The 20,233-nt window shown below is 45.6% G+C and overlaps 1 long non-coding RNA gene across 1 annotated transcript in view; it reads right to left on the reverse strand.

Moving 5' to 3' along the window:
• Window positions 1–542: 542 nt before the first annotated feature.
• LOC142244342 (uncharacterized) overlaps window positions 543–20,233 on the reverse strand; it is a 59,362-nt gene continuing 39,671 nt past the window's right edge. Inside the window, exon 2 of the long non-coding RNA XR_012724515.1 lies at window positions 543–1,907. This is a non-coding gene — a long non-coding RNA (uncharacterized LOC142244342). The remainder of the gene's footprint in view (window positions 1,908–20,233) is intronic.

A 20,233-nucleotide genomic window follows, 5' to 3' on the forward strand; every position in this document is an offset into this window, starting at 1 on the left:
TATATATATATATATATATATATACACACAGCTTGAAGATGGCTGCCATTTCTTGTTTTGCACATGAGACAGATGGACAAAAGAAATTCCTGGAGCCTGGACTGACCAATCCTAGGAGGATGTGTAGATCTCTCTACGTCATGAAGCCCTGCCCTGCGATACTTGATTGGACTAAAACTTTTGTTTACACCCCTTTACTGCTCGGTCTAGAGTTTTTTCAAATAATAAAGATCACTTGGTCAAGAGCCAGTCATGGAGATAGATGAAACTGACTTGCTGTCCAGTTATTCTTCATTCTCGTGTTCACACATGACATTGATTTGAAACAGTAGCCAGATCCTGAGAGACCTTTTGAGTCTCACCATCATCATCGTCATTTTTTGAACCTTGACAATACAAATAGGGATTTCAATTAATAGCAAATAAACCCGCACACTAACACCAGCACATCCTCAAAATAGAGAGGGAACCATTGAAAAAAAAAGGACTTCGTGTGCCAATTGTTGATTCAGACATAATTATTTAAATCCAATACAAAGTGATTACATATAAAAAAAAATATTTTTATTGCACATAAGACATTGGGTTACCATAATAAAGATTGAATACAAAGACATGTTACAGGGTAAAAAGAGGAAATAGAAAAACGGCACAAAAATTCCCTACATGGTAGACATAAATAGCAGACCTATCCACCAAACTTGACTCCTGTGAGGATAATATATAATGACTCAAAAAAATTTACCAAAGGAGAAAAAAATACCACACACGGAGGATGAGCTCACCACAATTAAAGTATGTCAGAAGTAGTATATAAATAAGTAAGCCTCTATGGGACTAGACCTCAACCATGTCACATAAAAAAGTATCTGAGGTAGCCCTAAAAGGGCCTACAAACACCCACTAATATGACAGGAGAGGAAGCCCATACAGGATTGGTATAACTCACCCATGGAGAGGTCACACTTGATGTAATTATATGAAAAGTGCACCTACGCATCTCGCAGAAAGCTTCATCAGGTGAAGTATTCTGTTATGGGATGGTGCCTATGTCAGACGCTCAGCCATGTAGAGCTTTTATAGTGTACTGCCGGTGTATAGAATTGAGTCCCGATGTGGGCATCGCTATGTTTTGGCGCATGCCCCCACGCAACTTCCCCCACCCGCGTCACATCCGGCACTCCAGCACCGACACCAATAACGTCACTGCTTACGGAGGCCATCAGGAACAAGGGCGGGAGAGCGGAGGCGGGCGCATGTGCACTCGACGAGTCCACATTTCTCTCGGGTAACATCAAGTATCAGAAATGCGTCTGTGCATTAGAAGTCCACCGCTATCAAAGGAAAGCAGAAAATGGTGCTAGTATCAACAGAGGCTGTATGTGCATATGTATATATATCAGGCATATGTGTAAAAAAAAGGGGGGGTTATTGGGCAGAAGATGATACCCGTATATATGCCAGTTATACCACGATTATACATGGGATAAAAGAGTATATACTCATCAAATTATAAAAAGATATATCCTATACTTATTGTATTTTCCATGCATATATGCATATATAAGAATACACATAGAGAAGGGAAATATGACAATGTACCAATACATGAAGTAAAAAGTGATATAAATAATTATCCCTAATTCAAACCCTTCAAGCATCGAAAAATTCATCATGGATCATTCTATAGATTGTGCCATATGAGACAGTATATGTAAAATAGACATGATAAATCAGTATACACAAAGCACGTAAAAAGCACGTAAAGTAACAGCAAACAACCATCAATCAACCAGTATATAAAATGCATAGACGAAGATGAATGGTTGACTTTAGTTCACTCCAACTTGAACCGACATCAGAAGATACGGCAGCAACATCGGCTACAGGATCACAAATAGCACCAACTAAATATAGAGAGGAAGGAAACATACAATTAAAATTTAAACACACACATAGGGAAAAGTTTTTTTGTATAAAAACACCGCAAAGGAGAAATAATTTCAAGAAGTATGTATGCAAAAACTCAATGTACAAACAAGACGGACAGTCATGTTCAGGACCAGAGAAAGGATTTCAAAACTACAAAATGCCAGTGGATAGACAACCCTCATAGGAATGGCGAGAAACTAAAGCGGGCTTTACACGCTACGATATCGCTAGCAATTTCTAGCGATATCGAGCGTGTAAGTACCCGCCCCCGTCACACATGCTATATCGTGTGATCGCTGCCGCAGCGAACATTATCGCTACGGCAGCGTCACAACCAGTTACATGGTCGTCATCGTCGCTGTGACTGCCGAAAAATCCCTCCCTCAAGGGGGAGGGACGTTCGGCGTCACCGCGACGTCACTAAGCGGCCGGTCAATCAAAGCGGAGGGGCGGAGATGAGCGGGACATAACATCCCGCCCACCTCCTTCCTTCCGCATTGTGGCCAGCGGCAGGTAAGGAGACGTTCCTCGCTCCTGCGGTGTCACACACAGCGATGTGTGCTGCCGCATGAGCGATGAACAACATGGATAAACAACCCTTACTGATTTTTGAGTTTGGGACGACCTTTCCATGGTGAACGATTTTCACCATTTTTGAGGTCGCTTAAGGACGCTGGTGTCACACGCTGCAATATCGTTAATGACGCCGGATGTGCGTCACTAACAACGTGACCCTGACGATAAAACATTAACGATATCGTAGCGTGTAAAGCCCCCTTAAGTTTCTCATTGAGACCCAGGGGTGCAACAATGTCCAGTCTCAACAAAAACTCGCATTCACGCTTAATCAAGGTTTTCTTATAATCACCGCCCCGTATACCGAGATGAATGACATCAATCCCCATGAACTTAAGTTCATTGGGATTACACTTATGATGGAGTTTGAAGTGGCATGGTATGGTCTTGAGGACATTGAGGTCACATTCCTCTTAAGCCACCATGATGTCTCTCATGTGTTCCCTTACACGCTTGCGGAATTCCCGCAATGTAAGGCCCACGTAGATTAGGTTACATGTGCATTTGGCGTAATAGATGACATTTGAAGACCGGGAGGTAATATTATGTCTTAGCTCAAACGTCTTACTGCCGTCGGTTTGCAAGTTGTCAGGCAGTGAGACATCCAAATAGGTGTTGGTGCCTGCTCCAAATTATCCAGGCTGAGGCCAGTACATTAATAGGTATTGTTAGTGAAGTCTGTCCACACTGCATGTTGGCAATTGTAATTACCTTTAGAAATTTAAAAAGACCAGTCTGGTTCTAGCTACTGTAGCCACGTATTATTGTTCTATAAAAAATTGTTAGTGCAGCGCACATTCTGCATGTTGCCAATTGTAATTGCCTTTAGAAATATTTATAAAGATCGCTCTGGTTTTTGCTACTGTAGCCACGTATTATTGTTCTACAAAAAAATTGTTAGTGCAGTGTATATACTGCATGTTGGCAGTTGTAATTGCCTTTATAAATATTTATAAAGACTTAAAAAAAAATTGTCAGTGCAGTATCTACACACTGCATCTTGCCAACTGTAATTGCCTTTACAAAATGAAAAAAGCATCACTCTGGGGATAACCATGTATTATTATTGGCGGACCTAATAAAGTTTTTAGAGCAGTATCTAAAAAGTGTTTATTTATTGCCACTTTTGTGGGTCTGCTGTAAATTACGCACTGAAATAAATTTATAGGTATTGGTAGTGGTGCCTGCTGAGAAATTGCTATTAAACAACATAAAACGGTGTTCTTCTAATTTTTAGTAACTAAATAATTTATCTTTAGTGTCAAGTGTCTAACATGAGTGGTCTTAAGGGGGTGTTACACGCTGTGATCTCGCTAGCGAGATCGCTAGTGAGCGTACCGCCCCCGTCGGTTGTGCGTCACGGGTAAATCGCTGCCCGTGGCGCACATCATCGCTAGGAACAGTCACACATACTTACCTGCCTTGCGACGTCGCTGTGACCGGCGAACCACTTCCTTTCTAAGGGGGCGGTTTGTTCGGCGTCATAGTGACGTCACTAAGTGGCCGCCCAATAGAAGCGGAGTGGCGGAGATGAGCGGGCCGAACATCCCGCCCACCTCCTTCATTCCTCATTGCGGGCGGTCGCAGGGAATGTGATGTTCCTCGTTCCTGTGGTGTCACACATTGTGATGTGTGCTGCTGCAGGAACGACGAACAACCTGCGTCCTGCAGCAGCAACGATAATCGGGAATAGAACGACGCGTCAACGATCAACGATAAGGTAAGTAATTTAGATTGTTAACGGTCGTTCATGCGTTTCACACACAACGACGTCGCTAACGAGGCCGGATGTGCGTCACGAATTCCATGACCACAACGACATCTTGTTAGCGATGTCGTTTCGTGTAAAGCGGCCTTTAGGGTTGGGAAACATCTGTTTACAAGGGGATCGGTACAGTAACCAAGAGTGGTAAATCAGGACAAGGTTGTCGTGTCGTAGAAAGGGGAATAGATGGGGTGTTGGAGGTGTATGTGTGGGAAGTTCTGTTAGTCAAAGGTCTAATGAGCAAACACCAGCTTAGCCTCTCCCAAGAGAAAGGAGAACAACTTATGTTACTGGACAGCCTACTACACAAGATTTGTTTGCCAGCCGTACATCGATTCAACTTTGAAATAAGGCTCATCAACATCAGGTGGTAGAGTGGATTTCAAGCACTATATCAAATAGCCCCTCCTTATCACACACCTCCACATCACACACAGTTCATTCCTCAGAGGTGCCACCCAATTATACTTGTTTGTGCCCATGTCAAAAATTTCCAACCGGCAGACTGACTGTGGGGAACCAGACATGGTTGGTTCTGCAAAGCTTTTCCCACATTCTATCCGATGGGCATCACAGGTCCACTCCAAAGATTCCCAGACTGTTAAGGAGGAAAGCATCTGCACTGATGCCCAAAATCTTTGTGAGTTGGATCCTGGCTCAGACAAAGTAGGGTCCCACCCTCATCAATTAACGTTAAGTCCTGGGGATGGAGGTGATGATGAGGAGACTCAGATACCTGAGTTGCACACGTACTGTGCTGTGATGTCAGATGAGGAAAAGGAGAAGGACAACATAGAGCATGACAACGAAGTTGTAGATCTCACTTGGTGTGAACCCAGAGGCATGCAGCTGAGTAGCTCAGATGACGAGGAGCAGAAGCAGGAAGCCGAGGATGTTACAGTGTCAATTCCTGCACAAGCTCATAGTGATGCACCAAGAGAAGCACTCCCATAACTGTGGCTGTGGCCAGTGGCAGTTGAGGGTCTACAGTTCGCAAGACGTTTTGCCTAGCCTGGGCCTCTTTAGAGACCGCAAAGGATGACCCAACTTGCGTTATCTGCCAGCATTATAAACAATGACTGAGTAGAGGCATAAATAGTAATAATTTGACAACTACAATCATGAACAGACACATGAGCAATCAACATGCATTACTGTGGGAATGTCACTGCGCTAAAATGCAGAGTAATGGGCCTTCACAGCCACCAAATTAACATCATCTGCCACTTCTTCCTCCTCCTGCGTCACCGGGGAAAGGATTGTAACACATGTCTCCAACCGCAGAACCTCCTCTTGTATATCCACTACAGTGGGGGTGACTGAGGGACTGTCAGGTGTTCCGGAAGAGACCTTGCCTGGTGCTTTAGATCCATGTGAGACATCGAACACATCACATGGTTCTCAATCCAGCATTGCATCTCCCCCTACACCTATCGCCCAGTTCATCGGTCAGTCATGCACAGCTTACTTCACCGTCTCTTAGCACAGCAGCCAGCCCTCAGTCACTCAGGTTTGGTCAATGCTCAAAAAAGCATTTCCTCCCACACATGAGAAAGTCTATATGATTTCTTTTCCTGAGAAGGAGACGGAGATGTCTCTGAAAAGTGTAGAATTATGAAATAAAGGAAATCTTTTTCATCTACAGCATCAGTGGTTTTTAGCGCGGCATTTAAACCGGTTTTCTCTTTACCTGACCTATATATTATACACATGAGAAAGCAAAGTGCTTGAACCTGACCATAATGAAATTGTTGGCCACGGAAATGCTGCCTTTCCGGCTGGTGGATACAGACGGTTTCCGAAAACTCATGGATATCGCAGTCCCCCAGTACGAGTTGCCCAGGGCCCATTACTTCCCTAATAAAGCTGTGCATGCACTACACTAAGTTACAGCTAAGATTACCTTTTCTTTGGAAAACTCTGTTTCCCGTAGTGCATTTCACCACTGACACCTGGACCAGCAAGCATGGGTAGCGGCATTACATCTCGCTGACTGAGCATTGGGTTACTTTGGTGGCTGTGGGGACTGGCGGAAAAAGGGGCTGCTTTCCAAGTGTTGAAATCCCCAAGACTTGAGTGCCAAAATTCTGAATCTACCGCTTCTGCTTCCTTCACCTCCTCTAGGGCCTCCACCTGTGCCCTCAATCTCTCCCTTAGGGCTCATTCACATGACCATTCAGTTTTTGCGGTCCGCAAAACACGGTCTGCTTTTTCATGGATGCATCCGTTTGGCATCCGTGTGACATCCGTTCCGTATACGGGCCGTGTGTCATCTGTGTGTCATCCGTGTGCCTTCCGTTTTTTTGCGGACCGCAAAACATGGAAGCAGCTAGATAGATAGAGGGATAGATAGAGAGACAGAGCTAGACAGATAGATGGATAGATAGAGGGATAGACAATTAACTAAACATTTGACTAACATACGTTGAGTTTTCTCCTCCACTCCAGATCCAGGCAGATCCAGACCAAGAGATGGCTGTTTCCCATCTTCTATCTGATACTTTGTGTCAAGAAGATAATATCCAAGCTTGTGGACAAGAAGATGACTGTGCATCCCGCCTTTGATGATGTCCCACCATCACTGCCTGAGGACTGAGGAATATGAGGCTCTGAGTGCAACCAACCCCGATGAATATGAACTGATGTGAGGATCACCACCTCCTTCACCCCGGATATTGTATGTCAGTGTGGAACGTAGCCAAGAGGACAATCAAGGGGTATTATGTCAGGGTCTGTCAGGAGATAAGGATACGCTGGAGGCTCGGCCCTGACCACCATTAGGTCTACCGTCGGGATGAGGGAGAGTGCAGGGTCCCCAGTCACAGGGTCAGCACAGGAGCCCCTGGATAATCCATACTCCCAGTGAGAGATGGGTTATCTCATATGCGAGTTAGGTAACCATCGGCATTAGGACAGATTGATAGCCAAAAAAATCTTTTACTTTCGTCGAGTCTATCTCCAAAGGGGGGAATGTTATGGACATGATTATGAACTGTTATGATTATTAAGAATTATATGAAGATATCCAAAACAAGACTTAAGATGACGCTTGAAATATGTACCACATCTATATTCAGCAGACATCATAAGACTCACCAGACATTCTGAGACTTTCATGTGATAAGCCAAGTCAGCATGATAGACTTAATATAAATGAGGAAACATGTATACAGTATACATATATCTCAGAATAAGCTCTTTTTACAGTTTACCCAATAGGAAACGTGTTACGTATTTTTGGCTCCTAGCCAACTGATTTCTTTAAATGTATGTGAACTTCCGTAATTAAACCAGTCATATGTTCAACATAGATCTGTCTACATCACTGGTTTTTGGATGAATGAGATAGCATGATAATGACAAATGACTCAGATGATTTGGATGCAGACGGATTTTAAGGTGTAGATGCATAACTTGGATGGCATCACCATAAAATTATGCCCCCCTTAACAACAGTACCACACAGGACAGGATTAGATACACAGATCAGCAGTCAGCATCACACAGGAGAAGATTAGATACACAGCTAAGCAAGCAGTATCACACAGTTTAGGATCACAGTGCAGAGCCATTTTGCTGGTGACCAAAAATATCTAAAGTGTCACCAATGACAGCTGCATAGTGCTCACCACATAGCGCTCTGCACGCCCTGGTCCAGCAATGCTCTGCCACATGCACACCTGCAATGTTCTGCCACATGCACGCACACACGCAATGCTCTACCACACTCATGCTCGCCCGCAATGCTCCGCATGCACGCCAGCCCGCAATACTCCGCATCCATGCCCGCAATGCTCCGCATGCAATGCTCTGCATGCACACCCGCAGCGGCTGCGACAAGGAGAGTGGAGGAGGGGGGAGGGTAGCAGCAAGGAGAGTGGGGGGGGGAGTGGGTGGTATCATTGTCGACGGTAGCAGTGGCGGTGGGGGTGAGGGGCGCCGGTAGTCACACAATGCTCCGCATGCACACCCGCTGCGGCAAGGAGAGCGGGGGGAGTCATTTCAGATGGTAGCAGCGGCGGGGCGGTGGGGGGTGTCATTGGAGACGGTAGCAGCGGCGGCGGGGGGAGGGGCGCCAGTACTCACACAGGCCGAATGGGTGACAGGGGGAAAGTGCAGCACACAGCATACTCTGTCAGTTGCACAAAGATGGCACTGATCTCCTCCCTCTGCTGTGATCTGGACAGCCCAGGGGGGCGCATCCAGATGACAGCAGGGAGCTGTCCTGTATTAATCAATCCGTTCTGGGAGGTGCTTGTTAACCAAGTTACTCGTTCAGCAAAGAAAGATTTCCCATAGGAAATCATTGCAATGCAGACAATTCATTCCCCAACTTGTTAAATGTCCCATCCTGGTCCCCTGTTGTGCCATTCCACACATGTACAAACACACACAAACGCACACAAGCACGCACAAACACACACACAAACACACACTGTTACGGTTGCTGTGACTCTGGAGACTATGTTCGTATTTCTTGCTACTGCACATGTGCAAGCGCTGGAGACTAAGTCCTATCTTGGAGCCATTGCACATGTGTGGGTGACATCATCGCTGACACGAGGTCACATGTCTCTGACACCTTCTAAGCTGAAAGACCGCTGGTCATGTGCTTGTGACATGTGGTCACATGTCTCTGACACCTTCTATGCCGATTGGTCGCTGGTCATGTGCTTGTGACGCTTTGCTCGGTGATAGGCCAGCGTGACGTCATTGCTGTCATTCTGGCAGCGGATTGGCTCTGGTGTCCTCCATCTTGGATGAGGCACAGAGTCTATATAAGACCCTGACGCACGCTGCCCGGCGCTCAGTCCTCTTGGTTCATGCATGAGAGTAGACGCTCTGTGCACGTCCCTCTAGGCATCTCTCCGTCTATGTTAGGTGAGCGCTACCGGCAGGGTAGCGTTCTTATACCTTACAGCTCCGGCTGGGGTCCGTATCCTTACCTCTTAGTGGAGCGGACATAGGTAGGTGCCTGAGGCACATGGTCCGGCTGGGCCTTGTGATTCTACTCGTAGGTGGACGTTGCCGCTAGGGTAACGTTCCTTATACTGCGTCTGGCAGTTGTTCGCATCCTCGCACACTAGGGGAGCGAACAGAGGTAGGAGCTTTGTGCGGCTTATGCTGCTGTCCGTCTCTTTTGCACCACTAGAAGAGCGGACCTAGGCAGGTGCCATATCTAGTGGTTAGTGTCCTCGCACACTAGTGGAGCGAACGCAGGTAGGAGCTTTGTGCGGCTTACGCTGCTGTCCGTCTCTTTTGCACCACTAGAAGAGCGTACCTAGGCAGGTGCCATATCTAGTGGTTCGTGTCCTCGCACACTAGTGGAGCGAATGCAGGTAGGAGCTTTGTGCGGCTTACGCTGCTGTCCGTCTCCTGGCACTACTAGAGGAACGGACCTAGGTAGGTGCCATTTCACACTCACTGCTTTTGTCTCTGTGATCATTAACAGAGACCATTCCACACACCCTCCAAGTAAGGGAGGAATTGCCTTATTTACTAATTATATTCCTCTGTGAGTTTAACAGAGGTATTGCACTCTGCCATAGTCTGCAGCAGAGTCTTTGCACGGTGGACCCTGACTGTCTGATATTCCTTTAGGTTTTATTATCAGACAGCCCCCCGTAACACACACACACACACACAAGCACGCACATATTATGCTCACCTTACCTTCTGTTCCATCACCGGCCTGCTGGGACTTGCTGTGTACGGGCTGTGTATCGGGTAACCATGACGACGAGGGAGGAACTTCTGCATCCAGAGCGCTAACGTCAAAGGCAGAAGCCTCTGATTGGTCAGCGCGCTGCCTTTGAGTAGCGTCTGACAAGGGAAGTTCCTGCCTCGTCGCCGATGGTTACCGATACACAGCGTGGAGCGGTGAACTACAGGACCCAGGAGGCTGGCGATGGAACGGAAGGTACACATATTATGCTCACCTTACCTTCCGTTCCATCGCCAGCCTCCTGGGTCTTGTAGTTCACCACGAGGATTCCTCCCTCGTCACGATGCTAATGATGTTAAGCGAAATTCTCGTTAAGTGGGTTACTCGTTAAGCGAGGTTCCACTGTATAGGGTCGGAGCTCGACCACTGTCCTCTATGCTTTAGGGGCTGCCATAAAGAAGGTGAGTAACTGTCGTTACTCACAGCAAATTCAACATGGCAGCCCCCAGTGTTTCAGTAAAACTAGAATTAAAAAAACGAAATAAACAGTGAGTTTAATTTTGTATTAAAAATACTTGATTTCATAATCACTATTAATACAAAAATAAAAAAAAGCGGCCCCTTCCCTTTAAGACGTCTCCTGACTCGTCCTCCAAGCTAAGGCCTCTTTCACACATCAGTTTTTTTGCCATTAGTCAGAATCCGTTTTGTAACTGATGCAACGGATCCTGTAAAAAAACGGATCCGTCGTTTTCTGACCAGAAATGAATTTACACCTCAAGTGAACATGCTTGGTTGAAAAAAACGGATACGTCATCAGAATCCGTAATTTGACGGATTGCGACGGTTCCTGCACCCATAGGCTAGGTTTCCATTATAACAAACAATGGACGCCGATGGATCCGTCGCTGTCCATTTTTTTGACACAGACATAAAAATATTCATGTGGGCGTTGGCCAGACAAACATTTTTCGACGGATCCATCGCACGACGGATGAGAAATGTGAAGCCATCCGTCACTAATACAAGTCAATGAGAAAAAAACAGATCCAGCGCTGGATCCATTTTTTTTACGAAACGACGGATTGCGACTGATGGCAAAAACTGATGTGTGAAAGAGGCCTAACATCCGAGGGCATTTGTTTGCTTGAGAAGGGGGAGGGGCCTTTGAATTGTTCAATTTTCTTACTCACTGTAGCCTTAACCTCTTCTTTGATCAGAGTTTTAATCTCTTGAAAGATAGAGGGGGATTCATCTGTCTTTTCAATACAAGAACAGCACAGCTTTTTATCATATTCCCTGTCTAGCTTCCTCTTGCACAGGGCACATTCTTTATGCTTTGTCTTAGATGTTGCTTTCCTAGCCTAAAGAAAAAACAATAATAGGGCTATAGGTATGGTATTACAGAGTAGGCACTCACCCATTCTCATCCCAGCACTACCATGCTAGGAGGAGGTTTCGGGTCCTCTATGGCGTCCGCTGGTGTGGGATTCTCCATGGTAGGAAAGTTCCACTTGCATCCAGGTCCACAGTTGATAAAGGGACGCAAACAGTGGCACCCTAAGTATCTTGCACATGCAGTTCCTCGGACTACATCCACCTGGAAGTGCCAGCATACCGCACCCCCAGCGTGTGACATCATATCCTTCCAGAAATGACCTGGAGAATCATGTGTGAAGGTGCATGCCCTAGGTACACCCCCTTCCGGTCCAGCCTCCAGGATGGAGTGGTCGCCGGGATTTCTACAGCAATGGGACCCTGTGTGCAGGTGCACATTCTAGACCCGCCCTCTTCCAGCCCTGCCTCCAGCATGGAGTGGTCGCTGGGATCCATTGCTGTTGTGAGGGGCCAAGTGTGCAGGTGCACATCCTAGGTCTGCTCCCTTCTATCCCAGCTTCCAGCATGGAGTGGACGCCGGGCTCTTCCTTACTTCGGCAGGGGACCCTGTGTGCAGGTGCACAAACTACGTCTATTCCCTACTGGACCAGCCTCCAGCATGTAGCGGTAACCGGGAACTGTTTACAGCGGGAACAGAGAGCTAAAAGAGAGGCAGTCGCTACCAGGAGATGTTGACGGCAGCGGTTGCTGCACTCAGCTTTCACATCCATCCCTCTAGCTCGCGTGACCGAGGGAGACGCAGGTATGCCTGGAGCCCCAGGCAGCACCGTCCATAGATATCCGCTCCTATGAACAGGAAAAACACTGGGGTACAGAGAGGTGTCACCCTTTTTTTATCTCTGTAGGTTTCCTGTTCCTGGGGACGTACACTCTCTCACATACATGTTATGGTGAAAGGAAAAAAATAATTACATTTTTATCACTAAAATGTTGTGTTAACCCGAAATTTCCAATTTTCACAAAGGAAATAGGTAAAAAAAGACCCCAAAATGTGTTACATAATTTCTCCTGAATGTGGCTATACCCCATATGTGACTGTACAATACTATTTGGCTACAACACAGTGCTCGGGGGCAAGGCGTGCCATTTGATTTTTGGAGCACAAATTTTCCTAGAATAGTTTTCAGACTCCATTTACAGAGCCCCTAAGTGCCAGAACAGAAGAATTCCCCCTCAAGTGATCAAATTTTGGAAATTACACCCCTCTGGAAATTCATCTATGAGTGTAGTGACGATTTAGTCTGGAAAACACCCATGGTGTCAAACGCAGTGAATGTTGCAGAATTAAAAATTGCAAATAAGTTCTTGGGACGTGGTGAAAAAGTAAAAAAAAAGTTTTTAAAGACAGCAAAAATATTAAAAATAAATCAGAAAATAAAGAACAAAAATTTTTAAAAATTCAAATAAATAGTTATATTTGTGTAAAAAAAAAAGTACACATATTTGGTATTGCCGCATCTGTAACAACCCGAGCAATAAAACTGTCTCACTAGTTAACCCCTTCAGTGCATACAGTAAAAAATAAATAAAATAACTAGCAAAAACTGTCTTTTCAACATACAGCTGACAAAAAAAGTGGAATAAAAAGTGATCAAAAAGTCAATATAAAAATAAAAATGGTACCTCTGAAAAGGTTATCTTGTACCTCAAAAAACAAGCCATAATACAGCTCTGTCAGCTAAAAAATAAAAAAATTATAGCTCTAAGAATGCAACAATGCAAAAAGTTGTTTTTGTCCTATAAAATTGTTTTTACGGTGTAAAAACGGCAAAACAAAAAAAAATATATAAACATGATATCACTTTAATCATACCAACCTGAAGGATAAAGCTATCGTATCACTTTTACAGCATGGTGATTTGCATAAAAAAATAAAAAAAATAAATAAATCCTGAATTGTTGTTTCTTCTTGATTCTGCCTCACAAAAAAATGAAATAGAAAGTGATCAAAAATTATTATGTGACCAAACATGGTACGAATAAAACCGCTAACTCATCCCCCAAAAAACAAACCCTCACATTACTTGTCAGAAAAATAGAAAAACTATAGCCTTCAAAATCCGTTGATGCAAAAAACCTTTGTTTTGTAAAAAGCGTTTATTTTTAGTGTGATATTCGCCAAACCTAAAAAAAATATATAAACCTGGTATCGCTGTAATCATACTGACCAGAGGAATAAAGCTGCCTAATCACTTATACCACAAGGTGAATGGCATAAAAAAAATAAAATAAAGCCAATTCTTCAACTGCTATTGATTTGTTCATTCTGCCTCTAAAAGATCACAGTATGGTGCGGCTCATATTTATCCTGCGCTCTACGCTGAGCGCTTGCACCAGGATGGGTATGTGCCCACAATCAGGAATAGAAGTATATTGGATGCAACATATTTTTGCTGCTCCATACCACTGTGTTGTGCGGTACAAGCACAGCAGATGGATTTAAAGAAATCCCATGCCATCTATGCTTCTTTTGTCCACAGCGTAAACTGACGGGTAGCGCGGCTTTCCTCGATGCAGCATATCAATTTATGCTGCAGAGACACAAGTGTCCTCAACTGGGAAAACAGAGACTGCTGTCTCATTAGTGAATGGATCTGGAGTTTCACCTGAATCACATATTTCGGAAATGTAGATGAAAACCACGATGTAAGTGCTCTGCATAGAGCAAAGAATAAATGTGAACTGATCCAAAATGTTCTGTTGTTCTGTACCAAAATAGTCACCATAGCATTCAACTCAAACCACAAAAACACAAGTCCCCAATCAGGTCCGTCATTGGCTAACGGAAATGTAGGGGGTTTCGACGTTACTGGTAGCACAAAAGATCTTGAAAAATGCTGTGGCTCCCCATAAAAAGAAAAACAGTAAAATCTGCACTCCCAATCCAAATGCCCCCCCTACCTACTGAGCCCCACAATGTGGCTAAATTACAGTTGGCGTCCACATGTTTGCCATTGTTGTAGTGAGGAGAGCCCGCTAAAATGTATGGGGTACAGGCTTACAGAAGCACGAGCTGCGCATAATGTACGAGCACTACAATGTACTGAGCACAAGGGCTTATTTAAAATTTTTAATTCTGCAACATTCACTGTGTTTAACACCATGAGTGTTTTTAAGAGACTAAATAATCACTAACCCGTAGATGAATTCCCAGAGGGGTTTAATTTCCAAAATCTGGTCACTTGAGGGAGATTTCTTCTGTTCTGGCACTTAAATCTGTGTTCCAAATATCAAATGGCACTCCTTCCCCTCCGAGCCCTGTAGTGCGGCCAAATACTATTGTACGGTCACATGTGGGCTATTGCCACGTTCAGGAGAAATTCTGTAACACATTATGGGACCTTTTTTACCTATTTCGTTTGTGAAAATTGGAAATCTGGAGGTAAAACAACATTTTCGTGGTAAAAATGTAATTATTTTTTGTTCACCGCCCATTATAGTATATGTCACGCTCCCCGGGTCCCCTGTCACGCTCTCCGGCTCCCCTGCCTCGCTCCCCGGCTCCCCTGCCACGCTCCCCGGCTTCCCTGCCTCGCTCCCCGGCTCCTTTGTCAGGCGTCCCCCGCTCCACAGCCTCCAGGCCCCATCACCTGCGGTCCCCAGGCGGCCCGGTCCCCGCTCCCGGCGCCCGTCGGCAGCTTTGCTCCAGCCCGGCTCTCCTGCCTCCTGTTCACCGCTCCCTGCCCTGGCTTCTGGCACCCGGACCTCGCGCATGCGCATTAGGGCGCGCGCGAGGTCATTGACCCTTTCTTAAAGGGCCAGTGTCCTCCAACAGGATATTGAAGGATCAGGTACTGGGTATATAGGGGGATCCTTTCCAAGTGGGCAGGGCCTGTTCTTCGTGTTTTGCTAAGCTAGGAGTCAGGTCTCCTTGTGTCTTCTGGTATACTTACCTATCTCTCTCCTAGAGCCGCTCCTGCCTCGCCATCCGGTCCTGACGATTTCCGAACCCCGAACGGTGACTGTCCGCCATCCCGTCAGTACATACCATCTCTGATCCCTGTGGTGACCCGTCTTCTCGCTCCGTCAGTTCCGGACTCTGCCTGACATCTCGGCCTCCGAACCTGAGCTCCGTCACCCGGACTACCTTCAGTGACTCCGTGGTCCCAGGGACTTCTAAACTCCACCCCTTTGAACGGACTGTCCTGCTACCTGTAGTGCCCCGGCTACCGGACACCTTGCCTTCGGTGAGGTGTTCAGCCCAGTGGATCCACCTCCTGGGTCTGCCCGTCCACCTGGCCCTAACAGTATACAATTGTGTGACACACCTGTAGTGTCAATATGCTCACTGCACCCCTGGATGAATTCATTGAGGGATGCAGTTTGTAAAATGAGGACACTTTTAGGGAGCTTCTGCTGTTCTGGCACCTCAGGGGCTCTGCCAACGTGACATGGCACCCGCAAACCATTCCAACTAAATCTGCAGTCCAATATGGCACTCCTTCCCTTCTTCATTTTGTACTGTACTTCAAAAGTAGATTTCTACTAAATATGGTGTATTGGCGTAATCAGGAGAAATTGCACATCAGTCTGTATGGTTCATTATGTCACTGAACCTTAGTGAATTTGAGAAATGTGGCTTTAACGCAACATCTTTTTGGTTAAAAATTTATTTTTTTCATTTTCACGGCTCAACCTTATAAACTTCTGTGATAACCCCAGGGGATCAAGGGGCTCACCAAACATCTAGATAAATTCCTTGAGGAGTCAATTTTCAAAATGGATCACTTCCGGGGGACTCCACTGTTTAAGCGCTGTAGGGGGTCTCCAAATATGACATGGTGTCCGCTAATGAGTCCAGCTAATTTTGCTTTCAAAAAATCCAATGACGCTACTTTCCTTCCGAACTGTGCTGTGCTCCCAAACAGCAAACAGTTGATCTCCACCACATATGAGGTATCTGCGTACTCAAGAGAATTTGCACAATAAATTTTATGATGCATTTTTTCCCAGATACTCTTGTGAAAAAAAAGCTACAAATTTTGTGGTAATTTTTTTTTTATTATTATTTTTACGGCTCAACCCTATAAACCTTTGTGAAGCCGCCAGGGGTGCAAGGAGCTCACCAAACATCTAGATATAATCCTTGAGGGGTCCAGTTTCTCAAATGGGGTCACTTCTGGGGGACGCCACTGTTTAGGTAGCTCAGGGGGGGTCTCCAAATGCGAGATGGCGTTCGCTAATGATTTCAGCTAATTTTGCTATCAAAAATTCGAATGGCGCTACTTTCCTTCTCAACACTGCCGTGTGCGCAAACAATTCATTTCAGTAATGAATGACAAAGGAATTCAGCTCACCCACGCCAAGTCTCCAGGCCCTCTCTCTGCAGCACGGACAATCGGCCGGGCAGCTGCAAGAATGTGAGATGAAATCCAGCACAGGAAAGAAGGCACTCTTCAATATAAATTTCCATATGGTTTATTCCATGTGCACATGTATGAAGGTAGGTACAGACAGCCCCTGAGCAGGGGAAAAATGACTAGCGACGCGTTTCGACCGTATTACATGATCTTAGTTATGTAACTGACTAATCTAAGTGCAGAGTTTAAAAAGACATTCATTCACATTATAATGAGCACACATGTGGAGTGACCGATGATGCAGCTCCTGTTAACTCTTTCTTGCCTTCATTACACTTCACAGTCTAATTCATTACAGGCTTTAATTGGTAGGGATCTATAAGAGCTAGAAACACTGTGTCAGAAAAGCAATATCTATAAAATGTAGTTGTAACAATTATATATAGTTATAAATATATTGCACAGATTTATATTTTATATATAGAGGGGGAAAAAAAACAAAACAAATTCAGATAAATCCACTATCAATGTATACATTTTTGTGGGCACCAAAATGCCCACCTGAATATTTCTTGTATATCACATGTCTAATTAAATGGATGCTAGTGGGACTTTATTTTAGCTGTAAGCTTTGAAAAAAAACCAAAAAAAAAAACAAACTATAAAGAGAACATTATCCGTATAACATAAGTTTGAGCCTAATATGGTTATATCATGTGTATATTTAAAGAACTATTATTTTATATATAGGAAAACTCCATATATTGTGTTACCGATCTAAATAATGCATAAAAATCACAATCCTCTCATATGGAATTTCCTATATATGTACAACATGTCCTATTAAGTGAATTTTGATAGACATTTTTTGGCGTGATTATCATTTTGAATTGTAAACGTTATCTCTAGAAAGATGTAAAAGAGAACATACTGTATCAAAAATCACCTATACTGCAAAATTAAATACCTGCGGATATTTAAACCTCCAGGCTGTCTGGAGCCTAGTATAAACATCCAATAAGGCTATGTGCGTACAGTGCGTTTTTCGCTGCGTTTTTGCGCGTTTTTCGGGTGCGTTTTTGGCCTCAAAACTGCATGACTTTGCTTCCCCAGCAAAGTCTATGAGTTTTCATTTTTGCTGTCCGCACACAACTGTTTTTTTAAGCTGCGTTTTTGAGCTTGAAAAAAAAATGGACATGTCAATTCTTTCCTGCGTTTTTCTGCGTTTTCCGCCCATGCAATGCATTGGAAAAACGCAGCAAAACGCAGCCAAAAACGCACCAAATCGCGGTAAAAACACATGCGTTTTTTCGACGCAGGTGCGTTTTTGTGCATTTTTAGCAGCCAAAAACGCACAAAAACGCAGCATCAAAAAAATGCAGCGTGCGCACATAGCCTAAGACTCTCTTCCCAAAAGCAAACTTCTATAGTCTCCTCCTCTGGTGGGTCTTCTGACTTTCTCAATGGCATTGAACTTAAAGGATTTATTATCTCCCCCGTGTACCTCCATAAAGTGACGAGAAGCTGCAGAAATGCCCACCTTGGGTGCACCTGTGGCATCTGAGAGGTGCCTTGTAATCCTTTTTTTTTATGCACCTACAGTGCAACCCACATACTGTTTAGAGCAGGGGTCTCAAACACGCGGCCCGCGGGCCGCATGCGGCCCCTGAGGCTGTTTGTTGCGGCCCGCAGACCCCGTGACAAATCGCGGCTCTATGCTGAGGGTCGGCGCCGGCAGGAACTTTACTGCATTTGAATCCATCTACGGTGCCGCGCAAGGAGCTGTCAGTTCTATCCCAGTTGCTGCTGCTGTCTGCCAATCAGATGCAAGGAGGTGACGTCATACAGCGACGTCACTTCCTTGCATCTGATTGGCAGGCAGCAGCCATTGGTCCAGACACAGCTCCTCTGCGCTGCACCGCAAATGGATTCAAATGCAGTGAAGTTCCTGCCGGCGCCGACCCTCAGCACAGAGCCGCGACCATCACGGGCCGCGACAAGCAGGTAAGGTACGTGCTCAAGTTCAGGACCCACTGCGTGCTGGACACAGCGCGTCCTGATCGGCGGGGCCGCAAGTCTACTCCTTAGGAGACCGCAGCTGCCCGTGCCTGCGATCAGGGGTTCGGGCCGCTGCGGTCTCCTCGCTGTGCTCTGCCTAGGGAGGACGCTTCAGACGCCGCAGCATAAATTCACATGCTGCGGCCTCTGGAAGCCACACCGCAGTTCCGTTTTCACTGCGGGCCGTACACGCACAGTGGGCATGGGATTTTTAGAAATCCCATGCCCACTGTGCTTTTACCACACATAGCAGAGTTTTGGACGCAGCTGAAGCATGCTGCATCCAAAACTCTGCAAGTACTGATCGTGGGCACACAGGGAACGGAGGAAAGGTGAGGAGATTTTTTTTTTTTTTGTTTGCGTATTACTAAAGGATGGGCAGAATACTACAGGGATGGCCACAATACTACAAGGGTGGGCATAATACTACAGGGATGGCCACAATACTAGAAGGGTGGGCAGAATACTACAGGGATGGCCACAATACTACAAGGGTGGGCAGAATACTACAGGGATGGCCACAATACTACAAGGGTGGGCAGAATACTACAGGGATGGCCACAATACTACAAGGGTGGGCAGAATACTACAGGGATGGCCACAATACTACAAGGGTGGGCAGAATACTACAGGGATGGCCACAATACTACAAGGGTGGGCAGAATACTACAGGGATGGCCACAATACTACAAGGGTGGGCAGAATACTACAGGGATGGCCACAATACTACAAGGGTGGGCAGAATACTACAGGGATGGCCACAATACTACAGGGATGGGAAGAATACTACAGGGATGGGCAGAATACTACAGGGATGGCCACAATACTACAGGGATGGCCACAATACTACAGGGATGGCCACAATACTACAGGGATGGCCACAATACTACAGGGATGGCCACAATACTACAAGGATGGGCAGAATATTACAGGGATGGCCACAATACTACAAGGGTGGGCAGAATACTACAGGGATGGCCACAATACGACAGGGATGGGCAGAATACTACAGGGATGGCCACAATACTACAAGGGTGGGCGGAATACTACAGGGATGGCCACAATACTACAGGGATGGGCAGAATACTACAGGGATGGGCAGAATACTACAGGGGTGGCCACAATACTACAGGGATGGCCACAATACTACAAGGATGGCCACAATACTACAAGGATGGCCAAAATACTACAGGGATGGCCACAATACTACAAGGATGGGCAGAATATTACAAGGGTGGGCAGAATACTACAGGGATGGCCACAATACTACAGGGATGGCCACAATACTACAGGGATGGCCACAATACTACAGGGATGGGCAGAATACTACAGGGATGGCCAGAATACTACAGGGATGGCCACAATACTACAGGGATGGCCACAATACTACAGGGATGGCCACAATACTACAGGGATGGCCACAATACTACAGGGATGGCCACAATACTACAGGGATGGCCACAATACTACAGGGATGGCCACAATACTACAGGGATGGCCACAATACTACAGGGATGGCCATAATACTACGGGAATTGG

This window comes from Anomaloglossus baeobatrachus, chromosome 6 (genome assembly GCF_048569485.1).
Source record: "Anomaloglossus baeobatrachus isolate aAnoBae1 chromosome 6, aAnoBae1.hap1, whole genome shotgun sequence".
NCBI classification, from domain to species: domain Eukaryota; kingdom Metazoa; phylum Chordata; class Amphibia; order Anura; family Aromobatidae; genus Anomaloglossus; species Anomaloglossus baeobatrachus.